The sequence below is a fragment of the Meriones unguiculatus genome, chromosome 3, assembly GCF_030254825.1.
Source record: "Meriones unguiculatus strain TT.TT164.6M chromosome 3, Bangor_MerUng_6.1, whole genome shotgun sequence".
NCBI lineage: Eukaryota > Metazoa > Chordata > Mammalia > Rodentia > Muridae > Meriones > Meriones unguiculatus.
In genome coordinates, this window is record NC_083351.1 from 35,118,363 (window position 1) to 35,143,532 (window position 25,170).

Below are 25,170 nucleotides of genomic sequence, written 5' to 3' on the forward strand. Positions count from 1 at the left end.
TTTGTCTTTTTGAGACAGGGTCTCCTGTATCCCAAGCTGGCCTTGAACTCCTGATCTTCGCTCTTCTACTTCTGGAGTCCTGGGGTTGATTATAGGCATATGCCACCGTGCCTGACTTTGGAATTTGTGCTTTACAAAACAACTTTATCAGGTGGTGTGTAACTAACAAGGTTTGGGGTATATAAAAAAGACAGATCACCATTAAGATATTTTACAGATCTTCTTTCCTTCTGATTTTGTGGCTATTAAAAACAACATTCTGGGGCTGGAGATATGACGCAGTAGTTGAGAGCACTTGTTGCTGCTCTTGCAGAGGGCCAGAGTTCAGTTCCCAGCACACAAGTCAAGAGACTCGCAGCTGCCTCTGACTCCAGCTTCAAGGAATCTGATGGCCCCTTCTGGCCAACAGGGAGGGGTATGAGCATGTGTGCACATATACACAGAGAAACACGCAGAGACACATAAAAACAAATATTTTTAATATGTGATTTTTAAATATCCATCTCAGAAAATACTGTTACATGCATCTAGATAAGGCAGAGAGCTACTTATGGAGGTGGGAGCCTATTCTAGTCCTCCCAGACTACCCGGAGGCATTGGAAAGTCACTTTACTCTGCACTTTTAGTCCCTATGTTCAAAACAGAGGACAGGGACTGCCACGGGACCAGCCATGTTCTGGAGCCTAAACTCAGACATCATTGGATCCTTCCAAAGGAAGTACCCTGTAGCTGACTTTGGAGAACAGAGCCTGGTCATAAAGGCCGACTGTGCTCAGCATCAATAACATTGCCTTCTTCCTGAGGCCTGGGAGTCTCTTCCGCTTCAGTCCTCACAGTGGGTCTACTTATTCTGGATCCTCCTCCGAGTTTCCATCTTCAGAACTCCAGAAGCAGGACCACATAGAAGCATTCTGTGCCTTTCTTCTTTCACTCTGCACTTTATTCCATTTCTAGGGACAGGAATGTCAGTGTTGGCGTTTAGTTACTCATTTAACTCTGCACATACCCAGTATTTGTTCTTCATCACAACAAAAGAATTAAAGGCAGAGGCAGTCCCAAACTATTTCTGTCCTCAAGACGACTGGGGGAAATTGTTACCGTGGTGTGCCCCTATCACTCTCTCTATCCCCACCCCCAGTGAGCTTTAGGTCAACAGTAGCTCAGCTTGCACTCCACACAGCACACAGGCTGTGCCTCTGCTAACAAATAGCCTTAGCTGCCTGGCTTCAGTCCCTTCATAAGTAAAATGATGACATAGTTTGCAGCATAGCCCAGGGCAGAGCAGGGCACACTCGTAAAGTATGGAAGCCCAGTGTGCCTCTGGGCTTGGGTCTGAATCTGCACCTATGGCCAGGTAACAGTGTGGAAAATGAACATTAAAGGCTTTGTGTTGATAAACCAGAGAAAAAGTGAGAGGAAATCTTTTTCCATTAGGAGACCAGCACTTTGGTATTACCTGCCTTGTGCATGGCTCTGTGGGGAGTCAGAGTTTAATGAAGTAGGATAAACCACACGCACACATTAGTTAGCCTCAGCACAGGCAGGATTAACTTTACACTCCATTTGCAAGAGCAAAGCTTCTCTCCTAGAGTTTGTTATAAAGGGATTTAGAATCACAGAGTGATAGAGCTGGAAGAGAGCCCCTAAGACAGCATCATAATCCTCCCTCGTCATTTTACAGAGGGTCAGACTCAAGTCCAGAGAGGAGAAGGGGCGTGCTCAAGGTCAACTCCTGAACTAGTGGCAGAACTCAGGTTGGCATCTTTTGATTGCCAGGCTTGTGTCTATGCATGGATTGCATTACAGTTGCCTGGCAGTAAGGGTGGAGTGACACTTCCCCCATATCCCTTTCTTCTCATACCATCCATGTTTGGGTTTTGTGGGTATATAGACAAGCTTTGCATTTAACCAACTCAGACAAGCTTCCTTGAGTCAATGCAGCTTTCCAATTGCTGTTCTTCTTGTTCAAATCACTCTTTCTCAAGGGCCCTGCTCAGCGTCATCCCTCCCAGGAGGTCTTCTCTAAATCATACCCTAGCCAATCCCAACAGACTGTGAGCTGCTCTAGTACAGGCGGCACTACCTGCTTGACTCTATTGCCACTGAACAGCATAGGCTCTGCCACAGGAGGAGACCCGAGCCTGCCAGGGACTACCACATGGATACTCTTAAAGCTAAAAAGTCTTTATTGCTGGCTAGCAGCTACTTGGGAACTCTCCCAAATCATACAGCCCGAGCCTTACAACTATTTCCTTTTATGTACAAAACCACACCTTAGTTGGCACACTTCAATTAGCAAGAGGCTAAAAGAAGCTGAAAGGCAAGGTCAGTACATTTAGAGATGTTCTGGGACTATGTACTAGGTGTTTGATGGATTAGGTCTTTGTTTTCATTTTTGGCAGGCCTTGGGGTCCATGTGATGAGTTTTAAGGTCAGAACGGTGTCTCCAACGTGGCCTCAGTTGTGCTAAGATCTGGAGTTGTTACAAGAGTAAACCATTATTGAATGAATGAGCAAGTGACCAAGAGGAGAAATAAGTCAGTAATGAAACGCATGACTGAATGCACGAAGTCAAAAGCAGGAGGAGGTTGTCAAGCTATGCTGAACTCTTCTTGACAGTTTGGTCATATCTCTCCTCATGGAGGTCTGCCTTTCCTAGGTAGATATTCCATCACTGCCATGGCCCATGACCTACACTTGGGATGGCCAAGACTGACCACATTTCACAGAAATGAGTCAACTATAGCCTGAACTTTCAATAAAGGCTATATTATTTTATAGAGCATTGTCCTTTAAGCATGACATGGCCAATGCTTTCTTCGTCAGAGAAGCTGTGGTTACACACAGGAGAAGATCACAAGATTGGGCGTGCGTGCGTGTGTGCGTGCGTGCGTGTGTTTGGCAGTGCTTAAAAGTAGCTATTGAGTTAAGATCAGTGCCCACCCCTTCCCGATATGTAAGGAGTTAGTGAGAGAAAGAAGCTTCTTCAGTTACCCATGCACATATGCAAGCAGCCCCAAGTAAATTATTGTTTCACCAAGGGAGACTTGGGTAGAATCATTGCTTTGGCCCCTTGTTGGTGATATATGCTTGTTCATGTCTCTCTAAAGCAGTGGCTCTCAACCTTCCTAATGCTGTGACCCTTTAATACAGTCCCTCATGTTGTGGTGACCCCCAGCCATAAAGCTGTTTTTATTACTATTTCCTAACTGCAATTTTACTACTGTTATGAATTGTGATGTAGATATCCATGTTTTCTGGTGGTCTCAGGCAATCCCTGTGAAAGGGTCTTCCAACCCCCAAAAAGGTCACGACCCACAGATTGAGAACCACTGCTCTTGCATAGTAAATAGACCTAAAAAGAATGCAATTCTCTCCTTTCCATGTCTTCTGCAAGTTTCTCCTTAGCTGTCTTCACTAGTGCCACACCTAGGAACTAAATACAAGCCAGACTCCTAGACTCAGAAACAACTCCTTTGGGTGAATTTCCTGATTCTAAGAATTCCTGGTTAAAGAAGGGCCTTTGGGTGTCCCTGGTTTATGTACAGATTCCCAGAAGAAGAACTTGGGTATGCTGTCAGTAAATACATATGTATGTATGTGTTCATGGAATAGATATTCAAAGTAAGGTAAGGAACTGAATTTGTCCTCATAGCAAAACGGTGAAACATACCATTCCTGAACTGCACAGATGAGTTAGAGCCCCATGTCAGCTTCACCCTTACTAGCAGCCCAGCCTAGGGAAGTTACTTAACTACAGTGTGCTTTGTCTCTTTTTACAAGATGGAGTTAAGATCGTGCCTGCCTCCTACGGCTACTGTGAAGAATAAATGAGGCAATGTATGTGATCTGTCTAGAATAGTGCCAGACACACGATGTTGAGTAAGTATTTAGACTCATTATCTACCCATAGTCCCTTGTGCCTGTATGGCTCCTGCAAAGAAGGATGGCAAGAGGAAGGGACATTCCACCATCCACGAGGTGGTGAGCCAAGAATACACCATCAACGTTCACAAGAACGTTGCTTCAAGAAGCCTGCTCCTCGGGCAAGCAAAGAAATTCAGAAATGTGCCGCGAAGGAGATGGGGACTCCAGGTGTGCACTCAGATACCAGGCTCAACAAAGCTATCTGGGCCAAAAGAGTAAGGAACGCTCCACATCGTATCCCAGCATGTTTGTCCAGAAAACATAATGAAGATGAGGATTCACCAAACACACTCTACACATTGGTAACTTACGTGTCTGTTACCACAGTCAAAAATCTACAGGTGGTTGATGTGGATGAGAAGTAACCTACTGAATGTCAAATAAAATTGCAGAACTTAAAAAAATAATAATAAGACCCGTCTAGAACTTCAGCTCATGTTGTTTCTTTTTCCTGGAATGTTCTTCCTTCTGGCTGATTATTTTGAGCAGGGGTTTTCTTTGTGCCCAGACTAACCTTTTACTCTTGATCTTACTGCCTTAGCCTCAAGTGCTGGGATTTCAGGCATGTACATTGTAGCTAGCTTTCCCTGAGTTTTAAAAATTACTCCTCACACCTCGCCCTTTTTCGCGCTCAGGTATCCAGTAAAACATCACTTTTTGGGACAGAACTTCCTTGACCTTTCCCTTTCCCAGAATAAAGGTTTTCTCAACTTTGACCTAGCAGTTTGTCTGTCTACTCATTGTATTTCTGAATAGGATAAGTAACCTGGTGTTTTGCTTCTCCCTTTTATCTAGGCTGAAAGCTCACAGAATGCAGAGCATTGCGACCAGAAAAATAATTGTAAGTGTCTGAAAAGCCCAGTCCTCTCTCTTGTCTCACTGTCTTCATCAATATGTTGAAGGATCTGAACACACACATCTAAGGATCTGTGTAGTGAGAAGAGAAGGGTCCTGAGGGAGGATGGCGGGCCTTACAGGTGATGTGAGGTGTTGCACCCGTTGTCAGAAACTAATTTGGGCTGAACTGGTTGACCCTGCCAGGACTCAGCCCCTCCCCTTCTTCTCAAACAACAGAACTCCCAGGCAGCACTCAAAGGCTCTGGGGATGTTCTTGGCTCATCCTCTACCTTATGAAGCCTAAGCAAACTCTTTCCTCCTCTGGGCTTTACTTCTTGGCTGAAGTTCCTAAAAGTGCCTAGAGGTAGGTGTACTCTGTAGAGAAAATCCAAAGTCATGTGGGCCAAGGATTTTGGAGTTACATTTTTAAATGAGTCCTCTCCTTCCCCTTTTAAAGTCATTCTCTGCAGAAATCTAACACCTATGCCCACTTGAACATTGCAGCCACTCTGCACTGAATCTCTTGTATTCTCATCAACAAGAAATAGACACTCAGGCTTTTGCAGCAGGAAGGAGACACTCTCTCTGCTTGCTTTTGAAACATCCAGACAGTCATAGAGAAGAGAAAGGGGAGGGGACAGCCTTTCCCGACTTCCGAAACTCTCAGCTTTGCCTCTTGCTGGCTGTGTGACTCAGAATAAGATGTTCAACTTCTCCAAGTCCCATTTTCTCTATCTAACCAATGGGGATAATGATAACCACTACTGACCAACTTGACAAGATCTAGAATAATCATGAAACAAAACCTCTGGGCCATGCCTTCGAGGGAGTGAGGACTGGTGAGCTGGGATCTTGAGGCCTCTAGAGAGAGCCTACCCAAAGGCCCTCTGTGTCAGAGAGGGCCAAAGTGCTTCCAGCCAGTTCCTGGAACAGTGATTTTGGTCAATATCTCTTCTCAAAGGGGAGAACTGGGAATGGAGTAAGCAAAGCATTCTGGAGGGAGGTCGGGAAAGTGGCAGGAGGCAGTTGCAGTTCTGCACAGCAGGGAAGGATAAGGAGGCAGGCATAAAGGTCTGGATCCCAGCTGCAGGGAGGAGGGGCTCCAAAGGGTGGGAGGAGCCAAGGACACCCTAGAGAGGTTCCTGAGAAGAAGATTAGGGCTTTTCCAGAGAAAGGCTTTTCTAATCATTCTTGTGGGCAAGGAGGTTGGAAGCCCTTGCTGTTCTGCTGTGGATTAAGAGGCAGCAGCTCCCCCAGGGAAGGTGGTGCTGTTATTGGGAGAAGGGAAGGATCCCAAGCAGTATTTCTCAACTGTTCAGAGATGAAATACATTGTCTCATGACATAGTAATACATCCATTATTGGTAATGTTCCACCTACACAGGAATCCCATAGGGATGTTACTGAGTAATAGAGCATCAGTCAGTGTCCCACAACCTTCCCTTTTTCACCTTGCTATTTTTTATGATATTGTTTTTAGATGTTATTTCTCTTTCAACACAGACTAATCACACATACACTCACCATTAAAACAGAACAACAAACATAAACTGCAAAGCATATTTGGCTTGGGACACACTGACACCATCAAGTTGGTCCCTGGTTTCTTTTCCAGCTTGCATCTGGTCCTTCTTGTTATGTCTTTATACCAGCACCAGAAGCATCACTGCCAAATGCGGTGGGAGACTTAAAAGTTTACTTTCAGCTTCTGGCAGAATTCCAAACTAGATCATTAAAGTTTTGTCTTCCCTCTTTGAAACTCCCCAAAGAAAAGAAATCACAAGAACAGATCTTGGCATAGACAGAAAATGAGACAAAAGAATGCAATCATATACTAGTGAATGGTTTTCAGACTGACATCTGTACATTAAGAATATGTAAAAATACCAATTTCATGCTCTGACAACTTATTCTGCATCAGGGGTGGGGTAATGCCTTGGGAATGCCAAATGTCAAAGCATTACATAATGTCAGCTATTCTTGTGCTCCTGTGATAAGAGATCGCTTGGTATGTGAATTCCTTAAGGGAGAGATGTCTTGAAAGAGGGAGAGGAGAGGGAAGGAACAAGGAAAGAAAAGGAGAAAAGGGAGACAGTGTCAAATAAAGAAGAAAAGACTGTCTATGTAAAGAAAATGCATAAAACAGCACTTATAATCCCCAATCCAAGCCACTGAGTGTGTGTGTGTGTGTGTATGTGTGTTATTTATCTGTTTACTTTCCTATAGGTGAAGCCTTTATATTTCATTTTTTTCTTTCATATGCACAATGGTGCTTTTGTTGTTTGAAATTTATTTATTTATTTTATGAGGATATTTCAAGATATAACTTGTACAATAATACATTAAGCTTAGGTGCTTACCTTAGTGTTTTGCATGGAGGTATGTCTGTGGACCACATGCATGCCTGGTACCTGAAGAGGTCAGGAACATCAGACAACTGGAGTCACAGACAGTTGTGAGCCACCATGTGGGCGCTAGGAATTGAACCGTGTCCTCTGGAAGAACAGCAGTGCTCTTAACCGCTGAGCCATCTCCCCAGCTCCTTTTGTTTGAGTTTTTACAATGTCAACAGAAATCTAAGTGTAAAATGCACACATGATTCTTTGCTGAACAAATAAAGGTAGCTTAGTTTCCCTGCTCTATGTTAGTACTTGTCCAAATGTATAACTTCAGAGAGTGGGTAAAAAGTCACATGGCTTTCAAAATTCTATTTCTAGTTCTAAAATATCACCTTCTTCATATTATCGCATGGGCCTCGTAACATCTACTTTAGGGACTTAGAAATAGTGCTAGACACATTGTACTCTAAGCCACTTAGCTTAGTGCACTGGTGAAGTTCTGTCAACTTGACACACCTAGCCATGGATGGGAGGAAGCACTCCTCCTGAGAAAGGCCTCGGTCAGATTGGCCTGTAGGCAAGTCTGTGGGGGTAGAGCTTCCAGATCAGTGGTTGATGTGGGAGGGTCTCAGTTGGTGCCACCCTGGGCAAGTGGTCCTGGGTTTATATAAGAAAGCAGGCTGAGAGAACCCAGGTAGCAAGTCAATAAATGGCACTCTTTCCTTCTTCTACTTCCTGCTTCCATGTTTCTGCCTTACTTGAATTTCTGCCTTGGCTTTGCTCAGTGATAGACATAAGCCAAACAAACTATTTTGTCCCCAAGTTAATTTCAGTCAGTGTTTTATCAAAGCAATAGAAAGCAAAAACAAACAAACAAACAAACAAAAAAAAAACCACTTAGTTTCCACCCCCATCTCCACCCCCACCCCACTATGCATTGTTGAGGATTGAACCTATGGCCTCATTTGTGTTAGGCAAATGCTCTACCACTGAATGCTGTAGTGAGACTTGGTTTCTTAAAAAACCCAGTTGTTATGTGGGTACGTTTTCATTTTAATCCCAGGTGTAGGGCAAGGGGCTGATTCAGATTGTTTACAGTAGCTGACTGTAGGGGCATAAATTTGTTAGCTGAAAATGGGTAACGTTTGGAATTCTGGGAACTCCTATAAATGCCAGATCCCCAAGAGGGGCAGAAGGCTCTCCAAAGAGGGGCTGCTGCTCCCCCTGCTGCTGTGGTTTATTGTGGTTTGTAAAAAAGTAGAAGAAATTGGATATTCTTAAGGAATTGGATATACCCCAGGCATTCAACAGGAATGAATCAACATTCCTAATCAACAGGAAGCAGTCTAAAGAGGTCTACTTCCTTTTCCCCTCTAACCTTCTCTCCTACCTAGTGTTGAAGGGTTGGAAGGGTTGGTAGGGATTGTTGGAAGGGATTAGGGTGGAATAAGGTTTGGAAGGATGGTAAATGTAAGAACCCAATAAAATAGGTAAAAAGTACACCTACAGCTCTCTCTTTTTCTGTTTCTCTCCCCCCTCCCTCTCTCTTCTCCCCCTTTGCTGTGTGTGTGCATGCATGTATGTGCTTGTATGTATGTGTACATGAAGGTCAGAGGTCAACTTCAGTGCCGTTCTTCAAGAGTTCTGTCTATCTTGTTTTGTAGAGACAGAGTCTCTTTATTGGCTTGCGGCTCACTCAGTAGGCTAGGCTGGTTGGCCAGTGAGCTTCAGGGATTCTCCTGTTTCCTTCTCTCTAGCTCCAATAATACAAGTGTCACTATGCACATCTTTGTTAAATGAGTTCTGGGGATCTGACTTAGGCCACCGTGCTTGCATGGCAAATTCTTTACCGACTGAGCCATTTTTCTGAGCCTTCGCCCCATGGTTCTATTTTCACTTTTTATTTTGAGGTTGGTTTTCATTAAGTTACCCAGATGTCATGAACTCACTGTTAGCCCCAGAAGGCCTTGAACTCATGACCCTCTTTTTTAAGTTTCTAAGTAGCTGGGATTATAAGCATGTACCACCATGTCAGCCTACTTGGCTGTTCTACTTTTAAATTCATGCTTGCTTTTTCATAGCCATAGATGGTGTCATATTTAGCTTCAGTTGTCAATATGACACAACCCAGAGTCATCTGGGAAGGAGGACTCTCAACAGAGGAATTGTCTTCATTAGGTTGGCCTGTGGATGTGTTTATGAGGAGCCTTCCTGTTGATGAGCCGAGCCCACTGGGGGTGATGCCGTCCCTGGGTCATGGGCCTGGGCTGTATAAGAAGGGTAGCTGAGCAAGCCGGAGGAAGCAAGCCAGTTCCTGCACGGTTTCTGCTTTAAATTCCTGCCTTGAGTTCCCGTCCTGACTTCTTCCAGAGGCGAACTTTCACCTAGAAATGCAAGATAAAACCCTAAGTTGGTTTTGGTCATGATGCTTATCACAGCAATGGGAAGCAAATTAATACAGATGGTATCTAATAAGCATTTCACATATCCAGTGCATTTAACAAGTATACCTGGCAGGCACTGTTAGACAGTAGAGAATACACAGGTTCTCACCTCAGGGTCCAGGGAGAAAGACAGGGAAATAAGGATACAATTGCATTTGTAGCCCTAGTGCCTTGCTCCCAAGTGCCGTGCACACGCCAGCAGTACCAGGTGCTTGTTAGAATGAAAAATCTCGGACCTCGTGCTGGTTAGCTATGTCAACTTGACACAAATTATAGTCATCAGAGAGGAGGAAACCTCGACTGAGAAAATGCCTCCATAAGATGGGACTTTGGGCCAGCATGTAGAGCATTTTCTTAGTTAGTGATTGACAGGGGAGGGCCCAGCCCATTGTGGGCGGTGCCATCCCTGGGCTGGTGGTCCAGGAGTCTGTAAGAGAGCAGGCTGAGCATGCCATGATGAGCAAGGCGGTAAGCAGCACCCCTCCATGGCTTCTGCATCAGCTCTTACCTACAGGTCACTGCCCTATTTGAGTTCCTGTCCCAACTTCCTGCAGTGATGAGCAGCAATATGGAAGTGTGAGCCAAATAAGCCATTTCCTCCCCAACTTGCTTTTGGTCATGGTGTTTCATCACAGCAATAAAACTGCAACTAAGAGGTTGGAGAGATGGCTTAGCGGTTAAGAGCACTGAGCTCTCTTCCAGAGGTCCTGAGTTCAATTCCCAGCAACCATTTGGTGGCTCACAACCATCTGCAATGGAATCTGATTTCTTCTTCTAGTGTGCATGAAAACAGAGTGTTCATATACATAAAATAAATAAATATTTTAAAAAACAAAAACAAAAAAACTGTGACTAAGACAGGCCCTCCCCCAGGCCTACTAAACCATCATCTGGACCTTAGCAGGATCCCTGAGGGATTGATGCACACAGTAAAAGCTTGCGAGATCCTCTCAATCCCAGCCCACCTCATCTATCTTAGCAAGTCAGCTGATTGACAGTTCTTCATCTTTCCCAGCTTTCCCACCTCTTTGATTTTCCCACAGCCACAAACATACACACATTCCTCCTCTCTGAAAAACATCACCAAGGCATCCCTATAGACCAGGTCTTCCCGCCTGTTCATCCACACTTCCATCACCAGCTGCCTCTTTTCACCGGAGCCCTCTGGCATCAGCTCATTGCTTGTCACACAGATGACTTTAAAGATGATTCTTGGAGTCTCTTGGCTGGCATTCATCTGGGGACTCCAGGTTTTTCTTTATCTCTTTGATGTTATTGGGGGTTAGTTAACCCTGTCTTGTAGGTTCTCTTCCCAAAGTCATTCCTCCCGTCTAGTTTTCTGCTCTGTCCTTGTGTGCTACAGCAGTAGCCTGATCCCCACCCATGATCCTTTTCATTGCCCCCTCCTAATGTCCCTCAGAAACCTTGACATCTGATCCTCAGAGCTCTGGCCATGCTTTTCTTCTCCCTTTGCAGTTGGTTCACAACAAGCCCCTTTCTGCCCCAGCGGCCACTTTTTGAGCAGAGAGCCCTTGCTGGTAAGTACCTTTCTGCATGTCTCCAGGCTTTCCAACCTGCATGCCAGTGAGTCCAAATGCAGCCCCTTAAAAACGTCCTTTCTTTCCAGGCATATTGGTGGACGCTTGTAATCCTAGTGCTAAGAAGACAGAGGTAGATGGGTCTCTGTGTTTGAGACCAAATCTGGTCTACATATAGGGTTCTAAGCCAAGCGAAAATTCTGTATTAAAACAAATTATTTTCCTCCTCTGGCTTCTGTCTTAATGTTTCCACCAATCAGCCAATGACCATCTCATCCTCTCTTCACACAGCCACTCTCAATTATTGATTCTTCCTTTGTTTTATCTTTTGGGTCCAAATCCTGTTGCCATTTTGGTTCAGTTATTGTCACTTCTCCCTGGGACAACAGCCACAATTGTTCAGTTTTTTTTTTCCCTGCCCCCTTTTCAATTCTTCTTACCCTATCCTTCTCTAAAGTAAAGTCATGGTGCTATCTGTACTATGGATATATTCATATTTTAACCCTGTGATCACTATTATTATATACCTATCCAAGGGTGCCCCGACCCAGCAATCAAAATCTTGGTGAAGGAAAGTGAAGACAGAGAATTTTGGCCATTTTACTCTGAGTTTTAAATTACTGACCAAAATAAATGACATCCAGCAGAATTCTTGGGAATTGCAAGAATACCTATTCCTACTTCTAGGTCCTTGCTGGACCTAGCACAGCACTCCTGTGGAGGAGAGCTACTGAAAACAGGCTGTTTTCTGTTCTCTTTTAAACTAGCCTACTATCTGTCCAGTTCGTACTGCATTTAGGCTGTGGTTTATAGACATCGAGTAGTAGACTCTCAGTGCACGCGAGCATGAGTGCGCTCTTGCGGGTATGCATGGGTGCATGCGAAGGTGCGTAGGTTTGTGCATATGTAATGCAGTGACTTTAAGCAGCTTTGGGAGCTAGGGAGACGATTCAGCAAGTAAAGTGCTCACTACATAAGCATGAGCATCTGAGTTTGGATTCTCAACTCCCATCTGTAATCCCAGGGCTGAAGTGTGACACAGGCAGGGCCAGCCAACCAGTCTAGTCAAACCTGTGTGCTCCAAGCTCAGTGAGATCCCAGCCTCCCAAGACAGTACAGGCAGCTGGAGAACAAACAGTTGAAATAGGAGCCTGTGGCGAACATTTAAAAATCAAGTCGCTGTTCTGAAGAGAGAGCTCAGTGCTTAAGAGCATGCCTAACACTGACTTCAGGTGGCTCACAGCGGCCTGTAAACTCAGTTTAAGGGAAACCAACAGCTTCTTCTGATCTCCAAGGACACCTGGACTCTTCCCCTCTCTCATACACACAAACACAGACAACAATAACAATAATAAACAGCCTATGGGAAAAAAGCCGGTGATGGTGGCGCACACCTTTTATCCCAGCATTGGGCGGCAGAGGCAGTTGAGTTGGAGGCCAGCCTGGTCTTCAAAGAGAATTCTATGAATCCTGAGTGAGCTATCCCAGAAGCAGAAAAATGCACACAGTATATACTCACTCACATAGACATACAATATAGGATAAACCTATTAAAATCTGTACACCTAAAGAAACTAATCAAGAGGGAGGACTCTTGCTAAAATGCTCAATTCCTATCCAGAAAGGCAAAGAGGCTGGACATCAGAAGAAGGAGAAAAGAGGGAACAAGTCAGGAGCCTGACACAGAGGACCTCTGAAAAGCTCTGCCCTGCAGACTATCAATGTAGATGCTGAGACTTATGGGCAACCTTTGGGCAGAGTGCAGGAAATCTTAGGAAAGAAGTGGGAAACAGTAAGATCTGCAGAGGACAGGAACTCCACAAGGAGAGCAACAGAAGCAAAAAATCTGAGCACAGGGGTCTTTCCTGAGACTGATATTCCAACCAAGGACTATGCATGGAGATAACCTAAGACCCCTGCACAGATGTAGCCCATGGCAGTTCAGTATCCAAGTGGGTTCCATTGTAATAGGAACAGGGACTGTCTCTGACATGAATTGATTGGCCTGCTCTTTAATTACCTCCCCCTGAGGGGGAAGCAGCATTACCAGGCCAGGAAGAAGACAACAAAGCCACTCCTGATGAGACCTAATTGACTAGGATCAGAAGGAAGGAAAAGAAGTCCTCCCCTATCAGTGGACTTGGGGAGGGGCATGCATGCAGAGGGTGGAGGAAGGGAGGGATTGGGATGGGAGGAGGGAGAGAACCACAGGGGGGATACAAAGTGAATAAAGTGTAATCAATAAAGAAAAAAAAGAGAGAGAATTCTATGACAGCCAGGGCTTGTTACATAGAAACACTCTGTCTCAAAAAAAAAAAAAAAAAAACAAAAAAAAACAAAAAAAAAAAAACCAAGTCCTATCAGATTCCCAGAAATAAAACATAGAAAAAAATATAATATTAGGAAAAGATAACTTTTGAGTACTTATTACCACTTGAAAGTGTTATTTGTTATTTACTTAATGGTAAGTTTATATGATTTGATTGTAAGCAATGATTGTGTTTAGCAATCAGCTTACAAAGTTCCTAAAAATAAGCAAAGCAGCTTTCATGAGCTAGAAATCGGTAGTTTCAGTCATGTGACTGCTCTCATTCACCCATGACAATGTTACCTCTAACTCTGACTAATGCAAGACTCTCCTAAGTTCTTAGTCCCCTCCTCACTGGAGCCGACAGAGAGATCGCGCACAACAGGGATTTGGCCATGTACCCTTCTTAAAGACTTCCGTGACTCTAAATATTCTCAATTCATTCTTTCTCCCTCTGACCACCAGAACATGCTTCTGTCTGAGTCTTCCTGAGAAACAACACCACAATATTTCTTGAATCAAGGATAGATAAGAAAACCCAATGGCTTTAATTACAGGGTTTTATATGAAACATTTATATTTGACACTTGCATTTAAGGCCAGGAGATCCTCCTGATGCTATCAAGTAAACCAAACTAGCTTACAACAAACAGAAGAGTAACTGAAAAGGAGTCCAAACAGACCCTGAGCATAAGCAGTCTGAGGAGGCAGTTTAACTAAGCTGCCACTTGCAAAAGATTTCTTGACACTGGGTGTATATATTGAAGAAGCTCAGAATCTGGGAGCTCTGGGCCAGTAAGATGGCTCAGCAGGTAGAGGCACCTCCACCAAGCCTCGTGACCGGCATTCAACCCCTGGGACACACATGGTAGTAGGAAGGAGCCAATTCTGTGTGCGGTCCTCTGATTTCAACACCTATGCAATGTCACAGGTACACACCACACACACACATACACACAATAATCCAGTCACGCCTAGCTCCATAGTTCTGTCCTTGGAGTTCTAGTTCAAATCTCTATTTACTGTCTATGGTCTTAAAATATTTTGAAATTTAGGGTACGTGTGGGGGTGGGTCGGATAACAACTTTTGGAAGTTGCTTCTCTCCTGCCATGGGTCCCCAGGATGAGCTCAGGTTTTCAAGCTTATGCAGCAAGTTTGAGAACCTTACTGGTTGAGTTAACTCATGGGCTCCTAAAAAGTCTTTTATTGGTAGGAAGTATTTCTTCCCACGTTTGCAATCAATTAGGGAAGCAGAGATGTTCTGGAAAATGATGGAGATGGCTCAGCAAGCAAGGGCAACTGCTGGCTTGAGGTTAGCCCTTGTGGTGGAAGCAGAGAATTGCCTTGTGCTGTGAGGAAGAATTCTTCCCTAGAGCCCATTAAAGACAGTGTAGGCCTGCCAACACTTTGACTTTGGATATCTAGCCTCCAGAACCACAAGAAAGCACATTTTATTATTGTTGTTGTTGTTGTTTTAATTTTTCAAGACAGGGTTTCTTTGTGTAGTCTTGGCTAGCCTAGAACTCACAGAGAACTACCTGACTCTGCCTCCCTAAGTGCTGGGATTAAAAGTGAGTGAGTGTGTGTGTGTGTGTGTGTGTGTGTGTGTGACACTCACTGGCATGGGTACACACACACTAAAGATCTTACTCAGAGTGTCACACATACTAAGAGTGTTCTACTTGAATTATAACTCCTGGGAGAGGGATCATACAGATACATGCAAGGTTTCTGTCTCTGTTCTCTCTATGTGTTTTGCCATGTGACACTGTTTACTGCCTAGAAACTCTGACAATGAGACAGTCATCTTCATTTTTAAGTCCTGAAACCTCCAGGACCCTGAGCTAATATAAACCTCTGTTTTTTGTTTGTTTGTTTGTTTTTGTTGTTGTTTTTCAGTAGCCTGTCCCAGATATTTCATTATATTAACAAAAAGACGACCAAAGCACCAGAATATTGGCAATAATCAAAAACAAAGATGGGAAGGGTTTTTCTTTTTCTTTCTCTCCCATACCCCATTTTAAGTACAATCTAAAATCTTCAGTCCAGTTATTCTGATTTGGATAAAAAATGACTGATGGTTTTGGCAGGCCCAATCTCTCACCAAACCCCTCCTACCTTGTGGTGGTTTGATGCTTAGGGAGTGGCACTATTTGATGAAGTAGGTATGACCTTGTTGAGGAAGTATGTCACTGGGGATGAACTCTGAGGCTTCAAAAGCCCAAGGCAGGCCCAATGTTTCTCTCTCTTCCTGCTGCCTGAGGATCCCAGCAGACTCGGGACTTTCAGCCACGTCTGCACCATGTCTGCCTACATGCCACCATGCTTCCCTCCATGCTGGTAATGGACTAAACCTCTGCAACTATGAGCCAGCTCCAATTAAATGTTTTTCTTTCTAAGAGATGCTGTGGCCACGGTGTCTCTTCACAGCAATAGAACACTGACTAAGACACACCCTTATAACCAATAAAAGACTTGTGTATGTTTAAAAGCGAGGGAGGGAAGGGAACTACAAAGTGACTGTGGTGGTTTGAATAGGTTTGGCCCCCATAGACTCATGTGTTTGAATGCTTGGCCCATAGGGGTGGTACTATTAGGAGGTGTGGCCTTGTTGAAGTAGGCATGGTCTTGTTGGAGGAAGCGGGGGGGGGGCAGGCTCTGAGGTCTCCTATGCTCAAGCTATGTCCAGTGACACAGTCTCCTGTTGCCTCTGGATCAAGGTGTAGAGCTCTCAGTTCCTTATCCAGCACCATATCTGCCTGCGTGCTGCCATGCTTCCCACCAAGATGATAATGGAGCAACCCTCTGAAACTGTAAGCCAGCACCAATTAAATGTTTTCCTTTATAAAAGGTGCTATGGTCATGGTGTCTCTTCACAACAATGAAAACCCTAACTAAGACAGTGACTGATAAACTTATTTCTTTTGGAGGCTTACTGGGCTGCTGACTGAATTCAGTCTGGAGATATCCAATCACCTGAAGCAGTAGAACCTTTCCTTGAAGTACCAGCAGGAGAGAAATGATGATCTATTCTAAAAGACTGACTGAAGAGAATTTAACAAAGGTATGAAGCAGCATGTAGGGCTCACGGCAAGACAGCAGGGTGGTATAATTCAATGAGGCTAGTAGTTGCAGGTAAACTTTACCAACACAAAATCTAAATGTACAAGAAAGAAAAAGAGTAGTTGTTTGCAGAAGGCCATCTCCCAGGAGCAGTGACTGTAGATGAATACAATCAACTAATGAAAACCCAGCAGAGATAGAGTCAACGGACTAGGAACCAACCTCACTCTCTTCCTGGCCCCCTAAATCCAGCCCGTGCCTCCCATTGGCCAACAACAACCAACACCTGGAAGACAATGAAGCTCTAGATGCAAGTTACAGACCTAAGTCCTCAAAGGTAAAATGGAGTGGATCTGGAGAGGCAGGGAAGACACAACATTCAGGATTCAAACCCAAGTTTTCTAATACTTTAACATGTACTGCGGGCCCCAGAGCATAGGAATACCAATGCAGGTCCTTAGGGATGATTTCTTTCTTTTTTAACTCTGATTTAGGTATCCAACATTTACCTATGAATCAATATTTTATTACACTGATTGGTGTGTGTATGTGAGCACGCATACATGGGCAAGCTCTGTTGTACTTGTGGAAGAAGTCTGAGGACAGATTTAGAGAGTCAGTTCCCTCCTCCTACCATGTGGGTCCCAAGGATGGAACTCAGGTAATCAGTCTCCGTGACAAGTGCCTTTACCTACTAAGTCATCGCACTGCACCTCTATTAGAGTTTTGTTTTTTTTTTTTTTGTTTTTTTTTTTTCAGTTAATGCATAGACAAATACTTGTAACAAGTAACTAGATGTGGTGGCCTACAAGTCTATTACATGAGCGATGGAGACAAGTGGGTCAGAAGTACAATGCCAGCCTAACTTATATTGAGAAATCAAGGGTACCCCAGTTTCCTGAGGCCCTGTCCTAGGAAAATAAAAGCCCCAAGCCAAAAAGAAGTTGTAGCAAGGTATAGAAATTCACAATGGTATTAATTCAAACATGGACATCTAACATGTCAGCACTTTTACCTCTTACTTGACTGGCTTTTCTAGATGGGGTTCCCTTCCCAACATTGTCTGTCACTGTAGAAGGTCTGTCATGTCTAACTGTTCGCAGGGTTAGGTTTTTTTTATAGGAGTTTTAAGAGAGAGACTGTGTCTTTTACCAAGTTACTGTGGCACCGGATCATCATCCCAGTCTTTGTCATCATCTTTATAAGGTGCCTCCCCTGTGTATGCCACTGTGTCCAAATTCTCCTTTTTACAAACATTCTACTCATACTGGATTGGCGATGGCCTGCCCTAAGGAATTAATCTTAACAAGTTACATCCCCTATCATTATTTCATAATGAAGTCACATGCTGAGACAATGGACATGGGGGTCATAACATTAGACAAAGACTTGAGATGAACTGTCTTAAACGTGCTCCAAAAAACAATTGGAAATATCACATCATGCTAAGGGTGGCCAGGGAAACAATGCAGGAACTAGAAGGGGGTATCAATAAAAGGGCAAGAATTATATACAAAGAACCAGCAGAAAATCCGAAGCTGAAAAGTACAGCTCTAGAGGGAGTCCAGCAGCAGTTGTTAGAAGACAGAAGAAATAATCAGGGAAGGTGAAGGTAGATTATTAAGAAGACCCAGTCTTCAGAGTAAAAAGCAAAAACAAGGCAAAATTAACAAAGTCACAGGGTACAGCATCAAATATATTAATGTATACACACATTAAAGGAGTTCTAACAGAAGAAAGAGAAACAAAAAGAATATATAAATGGTCATCAAATTGGTCCCAGGTTTGGTAAAAGATATTAACATACATTTTTAAGAAGTTCAACAAAGTAAATTCAAAGAGCCCACACCAAGACAATGATGACAAAATTTTTGAAAGACAAAGAGAATCTTAAAGGACCAAGAGAGAACTAATCACATGTAAGGGATATTCTGTATGGTTAATAGCTAATTACTTATCAGAAACAAATCAGATTTGATGGAATTACATATTTATTTCAGACAATATATTTAAAGTGATGAGAAAACAAAAGAAGCCACAAACTATTAACCAAGAATTCTATACCTAGCACAAATATTTTCCTTATTTAGGAAAAAAAATAAGACGTTCCTAAACAAATAAAAAACTAAGAGATGGGTCAGCAAGATGGTTCAACAGTGATTGCTTCCAAGTCTGACTGAGTTCCATCCCTAGGACCCACAAGATAGCAGGAGGAAACTGACACCTACAAATGGTCCTCTGACTTCCATATATGTGCCAACATGTACTGTGGCACATGGGCACTTGAACACATCATACACAGATACACACAATGTAAAAAAAATTTAAAGGCTAAAAGACTATTCCTAGTAAAACTGCTTATCAACAAACACTGAAAGAATTCTGGCTGATAGGACACAAGAAAAAAAATGGAGAAGTAAATATTGTTGGTAAATGTAAGTAAAAAAATAAACTAAAAACTACTATTATTTTATTTTTTATTTGTAATTCTTCTTTTTGTTTCTTTTATGACTTAATAGTCAATTTTGTAAACATTCCTTACAACTATGATCATTAATTGTTATTATCATGTGGGGGACAGAGTCTCATGTATCCAGGTTAGCCTTGAACTCGCTATGTAGCAGAAAGCAATGTTGAACATCTGACCCTCCTGCCTCTGCTTCCTTGTGCTGGAATCACAGGCATGTCACCATACCCACTTGGCTTTTATTCATGTGGATTCTGCAGATTCCGCCAAAGGCTTTTCATACGCTAGGCAAGCATGCTACCAACTGAGCTACTTCACCAGCCTTTATAACTAATATCATTAATAATTAAAATAGGTAGAATTATAGCCGTCCACAGGAGAACACAGTGTATAAAGCTATAACTATTGGCTATACCACACAAATGGGGGCAGAACAGAGGGAGGTAGGTGAGGTAGCGTTAAGGCATGTGACTAAGTTAATATTAATTCAAACTAAAATGATATGAGTTTGGCATGTTAACTCTACCCCTTGTGATAATCAATGAGAAAACAACTTTTAAAATATGCAGAAGAGAGGCTGGCTCAGCAGGTGACGAACTTATTGAATTATCATGAGGACCAAATCTGCAGAACCACGTGAAAACTGGGTGGGCAGAGCAACCTGCTTGTGATCACAGACACACGCAGTGGATGTGAGGGGGTAGGGAGTCAGAGACAGGGAATGTCCAGAGCAAGCTGACTGGCTAGACCAGCAGAAATAGAAGCTCTGGTTCAATAAGAGGCTCGACCTGAAGGCACAATGCAATCAATTAAGACACATGTTATCAACTTTCGGCCTCTGCATGCATAGCACAAATTAAACAGGAGTCAAAATGGTATTCAACAAAGCACTGGGGGGGGGCAAGAAAGATAACAGAACAGAGAAAACAAACATCACAGAAGAAGAAGAAGACTATTGTCGGGGATGGTTTAAAACACAAATGGTTAGACTCATAAATCCAAAGATTGGCGGGAGAGAGGGAAACACAGAAGTGCTGTGCTCACGCTGCCTGCTGGCTGAGGGCCACCCACACTAAGCAGGGCATTCTGCTCTGCCTCTTCTCCCAGTTCAAAGTTACTCTCTCCCCAGAACATCACTGAAGATCTATCCAGTATATCCGACCAAATGGATGCCCACAGCCATGCCAGATTGCTACACAGAACAACCATCATAACGGGGTACTGTAGAACGTTTCTCCTTAAACCTGTTCATGTTTTCCCCGCATTTTGGAGGGCTCAGCTATTTGGTGGATATGGTTTTTATATTGTCTTCATCACTTGGATCTTTTAACAACATGTAATCCTTGTTTGTAGCAGCAAGTTTTTAATTTAAGTTGATTTTGTCTAGTATTAATACAGCCATCCAGCTCTCTTTTTGTTACTATTTGTGTGAAATGTATTTTTCCAACCTTGCACTTTCAACAGTATTGACAAAAATGGAAAGAGACCAAGAAAGATGAGGTAAATAACTAAAATCTGAAGTGAAAGTGGAGAAATTACTGTTGAATTTATGCAATTAAAGTGTTATAAGAAAGTCTTGTAGACAATTAATTGCTCTACAACAGATTAAATAACATAGATAAACTGGATAAATTCTTAGAAATCAAAATTACCAAGACTGACAGAAGAAAAAAAGGAAACTATTAAAAGTTTGTAACAATTGAATACACCGAATTACTAATTTAAAAGACTAATCTTCCAATAAAAGAAGCTCCAAGACCAGCTGATTTCACTGGTGGATGCTACCAAACACTTGAAGAATTTTAACCCCAATTCTACTCAAAGTCTTGCCAACAAATTGAAGACATATTTTATGAGCATTCCTTCATACTAAGGCCAAAAATTAATACACTAAATGAAAAGATGACAGACCAATATTCCTTATGAATATAGACAGGAAAATCCTGGACAAAATACTAGAAAACCAAATCCCACAGCAAACTAAAAGGATTATACACCATGACTAATGGGATTTATGCTAGGAAGGCAAGACTGGTTCAACATGGGAAAACCAATTGATGTAATACATAATATTAATAGAATGAGGAGGGAAAGCCACAGTGTCATCTCAATAGACCTAGGAAGGCATTTAACAAAATTCATTGCATTATCCTTTCATGATTAAAAAATTTTTTTTCAGCAAACTAGGCATCAAAGGAATTTTGTTAGCATGACAAAGAACATTCATGAGAAACCCATGGCTAACATCATACTCAATAGTGAAAGACTGAGAGCTTTCCTCCCAGGAGCAAGACAAAGCAAGGGTGGCTGTTTTCATCCTCACAGCTTAACTAACATTTTACTGGAAGTCCTAGCCAGAGCAATTTGGCAAGAAAAAGAAAAGAATCAAAACAAAGCAAAGCAAAACCAAACAACAACAAAAAACAAAATAAAGCAACCACAACAAAGAAAACACTGTTGCCCAAATTTCCAAGGAAGAAGAAAACTATCTCCACTGCAGGTGACAATATTGTATATATTTACAAAGATCCCAAAAGACACTTTCCAGATCTACTAGACCTAATATGTGAACTAACCAATTTGTAGGCAATGATTCCAACACACAAACGCCACTGTGTTTCTCTATACCATTAAGGAAAACTGAAAAGGAAACATTTTCAATTTTTTACTTAAAATGACAACCAAAACAATCTCTTTCTCTATCTGTCTCTGTCCGTCTGTCTGTCTGTCTCTCTTTCTCTCTCTCTCTCTCACACACAAAGAAAGAGAGAGACTCAGGGTTTTGCATTTGCTAAGCATGCACTGTAATACTGTTTGTAGTATGAACCCTTAGAAATAAAGGATAAGAAAATTGTATATACTGAAAACTAAAAACATTGCTGAGAGAAATTAAAGAGGATCTAACCATATGGAAAGATTTTTCATATTTCAAAAACACTCATCTAGAGTAAATTCCAGTGATCTCTACAGAGATGAAACTCAAATTCTAAAATGGGTCTTCAAATTTCTGTGATATTAAATAGGGTTCCCAAAAGCCAAAACAATATTAAAAAAAATTCAAAGTTGATAAAGTTTACTACAAAGCTATAGTAGTCAAAACAGCATGGTGCTGTCATAGTAAAGAAAAAATAGACATATATTCAACAAAATATAACTGAAAAGGAGAAGTAAGCCCACAGAAATAGGACTCATTAATTTTCAGCAATGGTATCATGAAGAGTCAATGCAGAAAGAATATTCTCCTCAAAAAGTGATGTTTGGCCCCAGTAAGGATGACAATTAAAAAGACAAGATCGGACAATTGTTGGCAAAGAGAAAAGAACCTTTGGGGCTGGGGAGATGGCTCAGTGGCAGTAGTGACTGCCACACAATCATGAGGTCTTGGATTTGATTTGATCTCCAACACACAGAAAAGCCACATATAGCAATGCACAGTTGTAATCCCAGTGGTGGAGAGGCAGACATAGGAGGATCCCTGGGGCTTGCCGGACAGCCATCCTAGGAGAATTCATGAGTTCTGGGTTCATTGAGAGACTCTGTCTCAAAAAAAAAAAAAAAATAAGGTGAATAAAGAGATGGAGAAATGGCTTAGCAGTTAAGAGGACTGGCTGCCTTCCCACAGAGCCTACATTCACTTCCTAGCATCCACAGGACCACCTGTAACTCAAGCAACGGAGGAGCTGATGCTCTCTTCTAGATTCTGTTGTGGTCAGGCATGCATGTGGCACACATACAAGCAGGCAAAGGACCCATAACATAAAAATAATTTTTAAAAAATCTTAAGTACTGGGTGTGGTGACACACATCTTTAATCCCAGTACTGGGGCCGGGGGAGGGGGGGGCAGAGGCTCTGAGTTCAAGACCAGCCTGGTTTACAGAGAAGTTCCAGGATATGCAGTCTACACAGAGAAACTCTCTGTTTTGGAAAACAAAACAAAATCTTAAAAGAATACAGCGGTGGTCCAGTGAGTTGGCTCTGCCGATAATGACACTTGCTGCCAACCCTGATGAACCTGAATTTAATCTTTAGAACTCACATGGTAGAAGGAGAGAATTGTAATCCATATGTTGTCTTCTGACCTTCACATAGGCACAGGGCATTTGAGCATACACACACACAAATTCTTACATTTGGATGATAGAAGTGTAAATTAATATAGTTATAAAAAACAATATAGAGATTCCTTTAAAAAATTAAGAATAGAGTCATGCACTTGTAATTTCAAGGGAGGCTGAGGCAGGAGGGTTACAAATTTAAGGTCAGCCTGGGCTAAACTGCAAGGTCCAGGCTGGCCTGGGCTACTTACCAAGACCTTATCTTAAAAAAATAAAAATAAAAATAGAAGTTCCATATAATCCCACAATCCCAAAGGAGGTGGACTCAGAATGCAAATTAATTCCAATAAGCGGAATATTTTAGAAAAATTGGGGACACGAAAACCATACCAAAGGTAGAAAATCTCAACAGACTAAAGAAAAGTTTGAGCAAATCCCGTATTGCACAGAATGCAAATTAGTGGAGACAGAAAGCCAGCCTAGGGTGACAGCAAAACAGAAGACTCTAAGCTGAGGATGTTCTTCAGTTGTAGTGCTTGTCTCACATGCTCAGAGTCTAGGGTTTGTCCCCAACACCACATAAAAACGAGGCATGGTGGTACATGCACGTAATCTCAGCCCGCAGGAGGTGGAGCCAAGCGGACTGTAAGTTCAACATCATCCTTGGCTACAAAGCAAGTTTGAGGAAAGTGTGGGCTACATGCAACCCTACCTCAAAACAAAACAGTTAAGAGAATCCCCAAAACCCAAAGCAAAAGGAAGGGGCTGAATATGATGTCAGACACAGCTGCTCTGCAGCTAACCAAAATGTACCCGCGCTTTCTTTTCTTTTCCTTTTTATACAGGTTTATTTGTTTTTATATTATGTGTAAGAGTGTTGGCTTGCCCATGGAGAGTGTGAGCTGCCATGTGGGTGCTGGGAACTGACCCTGGATTCTCTACAAGAACTAAGTGTTCTTAGCTGCTGAGCCCTCTCTCAACCCCTGCACCTAGGCTGTCTCAAAAATTCATTAATATGTCAAGAGTCATTTAAGAAACAGTCCAGGTGTCAGTCAACAGAACAAAAAGTTCATCTGACTGGGCTAGTGGCTTGCTTTATCCTGTAGGGTCTAAAATGAGAACCAGGGTCACGTTATGTGCAAGATGCTGGTTATGACCAGATGGCTATAGTTGTCTCCTGTTGAATCCCTACAGTGGATGAAGAAAATATGATTGATACACACACACACTCACACTCACACACTCACACACATACACACACACACAAGAGAATTGTGCTGTCTTTTGCATCAGCAACACAGACAAACCAGAGATAATAATGTTAAGTAAAATACGGAATGTCCTGTGGGAGGGGACGGATAGGTTGGCAGAAAAAAAAAAAGAAAAACTTGAAAACCAGAGGTGGCAGTGGTTCACAACATTGTGAAAAGCACTAAGAGCTGCTGAATCAGACCCTAGAAAGTGAATCACTGTACGTAGGCTTGTGGATTTCCTCCCAATCATTCTTGTTTTTCTTTCATCATTTTCAGGAGTACAGATTTATCTTTTATCTATAAGACATGCCTTTTATATAAATACGGCTCAAAAGTAAAAGGATAAAAAGTGGTATTAAATCATCACTCCAGTCCTATACTTAATGAACATACCACTTTTTATCCTTTGTTCATTAACTGTAAGACTGGAGTGATGACTTAAATATCGTACTCTAAGTTATGGTTACTATTGCAATGAAACACCAAGACCAAACACAACTTAGGGGGCAAAAGGTTTATTCACTCAGTTTCATTTAACAGTTCATCAAAAGCAGTGAGGGCAGGAACACACACTGGGCAAGAACCTAGAGGAAAGAGCTGATGCAGAGGCCGTGGAGGGGTGCTGCTTACTGGCCTGTTCATCACAGCTTGCTCAGCCTGCTTTCTTATAGCACCTAGAACCACCACACCGGGATTGGAGGCATTTTCTTAATTGAGCCTTCCTCTTCTCAGATGACTTTAGCTTGTGTCAAGTTGACATAAAACTATCTAGATCAACGTAAGAATATCGCAGCGGCTAAGAGCAGCAGTCACTCTTCCAGAGGACCCCGAGTCACATGTGCCACACAGACATGTGGTCTACAGGGCAGTCATACACATAAAAAAAGGATAAGCGTTTTTAACGAGAGTATTGCAAGTTAAAGAGTTCACAGTGATG

The 25,170-nt window shown here is 42.5% G+C and overlaps 1 long non-coding RNA gene and 1 pseudogene across 1 annotated transcript in view; one reads left to right on the forward strand and one right to left on the reverse strand.

Annotated features, from left to right (window-relative positions):
* Window positions 1-533: 533 nt before the first annotated feature.
* LOC132653038 (uncharacterized) overlaps window positions 534-25,170 on the reverse strand; it is a 32,116-nt gene continuing 7,479 nt past the window's right edge. The window contains exons 2-3 of the long non-coding RNA XR_009590675.1: window positions 7,125-9,487; window positions 534-950 (exon numbers count right to left, since the gene is read on the reverse strand). This is a non-coding gene — a long non-coding RNA (uncharacterized LOC132653038). The remainder of the gene's footprint in view (window positions 951-7,124; window positions 9,488-25,170) is intronic.
* Window positions 3,928-4,292, forward strand: LOC110553812 (large ribosomal subunit protein eL31-like; annotated as a pseudogene).